General features: G+C 45.2%; 1 non-coding gene across 1 annotated transcript; it reads left to right on the top strand.

Moving 5' to 3' along the window:
* The first annotated feature begins 1,396 nt into the window (after window positions 1–1,396).
* Window positions 1,397–1,525, top strand: LOC116886731. Its single transcript, XR_004386141.1, has one exon. It is a non-coding gene; the product is annotated as a small nucleolar RNA SNORA17 (small nucleolar RNA).
* Window positions 1,526–1,824: the final 299 nt, after the last annotated feature.

The following is a 1,824-nucleotide window of genomic DNA, read 5'->3' on the forward strand; positions in this document are numbered from 1 at the left end:
CAACCATCTACAAGGTGCCACCTAGGAAGAGCTGCTTCGAATATTAAACAATGGGTGTGAGCGACGGACCCTCCATCCATCCAGCTCTCCTCAGAAGTCAAAGGCCACCATTTACGTCATCACTTATGCTGCTTGTGGTTTCCGGCTATACAGGTTGCTAATTGTCAGGCAGAGATCAAGCAGAACAAGAAATGGCTGTTGGGACTTCTATGCACGTTTTTGCAGTGTGATTTAAATAGTTCTCCCAAAGGCTAGACTCTGCATTACCCTTGCCTTTTAATCTCCAGTAGCTTGTGGGACTGACTGCCATTCAGAACTGTAGTTAGGAATTAAGCATCTCAATTTCTACACTATCTGGCGGTGGCATTTTTAAGACCAAGGTTGCTTCTTATTTGCCTCAGGAGAGGGGTGGTAGAAGCAAGAGAGATTGCTATAATGCTTGCTACACATCCATAAACACTGAGGTTTCATAGACACCCCACTGGTTTGACCGCCCAGTAAGGCTGACTTTAGAACGGGATGGGGAAATAACCATTTCACAGTTCTTCAGAGCTGAGCAAAAATTACCTATGACACATACAAATGCAGACTCTTAGTCTAGTTCTTTAAGATGCAGCCTTAAAACTACTGGGGTGTGCCCTGGAAAACTACAGGTATTCCGGAAATATTTTCCCTTTTATTATTCAATGAAAAAACTATTTTAAAAAATCAGCTAGGTCTAGTGGCCTAGCCTTTAAGCCCAGCACTTCAGAGGCAGAGGCAGGTTTGAGGCCAGCCTGGTCTCCAAAGTGAGTTTCAGGACAGCCAGAACTATATGGTGAGTCTCTGTTTCAACAAAACAAAACAAACAAAAAACCAAAAATCATTAGAATCAACTTTTTTTTTTTTTTTAGAATTCTAGAAATTAACCAGTTGACGTGACCCAGGAAACACTTATTCAAGAAAAGTCACCAAATCTTGGTAACAAAAACTGCCATCGTGATCTCCCCCTAATTTTTATTTTTATGTATATGCATGGGTGTGGGTCACACCTCAAGGCTCCAAACAAGGGAAAAAAGGAGGGTAAGGCCAAATTCTCAACTACCATGCTGGTTGCCGTACTATGTGCACGGGCCCTCTGACAAAGAGATATTCCTTGTAGCCATTTAATCGCGAGTTGGCTACTCCACAAACCAGACCAATGCAGCCAGGGAATGCAGATGTTAATAGAATTAGCCCATAAGTGTCACTAAGCCAAGTTACCACAAACAGCAGCAACAAAATCTGGGGGCGGAGGAAGATGGATAAGGATCTTCTAAGTGCCATATTTCTTAAAACGTCCACCCACAATGGCCAAATATTACCTAATATTCATGAGACACACCATCAAACTTTTGATCAAAAAGTATGAGCTAGGTCTGCCCCTACAGGCATCGCAGGTGTGGCTTCTGTGTCGTATTTCCGTCAGTAGGTGGCAGAGAGGAGAAAGGCTAGGTCTGTGCTCAGTGTTCTGACCTGTGAACATCTGAATGACATTCCTTGAAAATCGTGAGCCTGAGGCGACCTCCAGTCCAGTGCCGTGCGGGCTGGAGGGTGCACTCCATGCTTGAGGTGACCCCTGCCCAGTCTATAGTGCATGGATGAGTCATAACACTGCTGAGACCACTTCTGAGAAGACCTAGATGCTCAGAGCCCCGGGCACTGCTAAGAGGAGCAAGTAAGTGGTGGAGAAATGGAAGAGAAAGAGAAACAGAAGGATGTGGGCACCATGAAGAGGCACAGAGCAGGAGACTCAGGGTAGTGAGGAACAGTCTGAGTAGCGGGGGATGCCACCTGGAACCATGG

This window comes from Rattus rattus, chromosome 17, assembly GCF_011064425.1.
Source record: "Rattus rattus isolate New Zealand chromosome 17, Rrattus_CSIRO_v1, whole genome shotgun sequence".
Taxonomy (NCBI): Eukaryota; Metazoa; Chordata; class Mammalia; order Rodentia; family Muridae; genus Rattus; species Rattus rattus.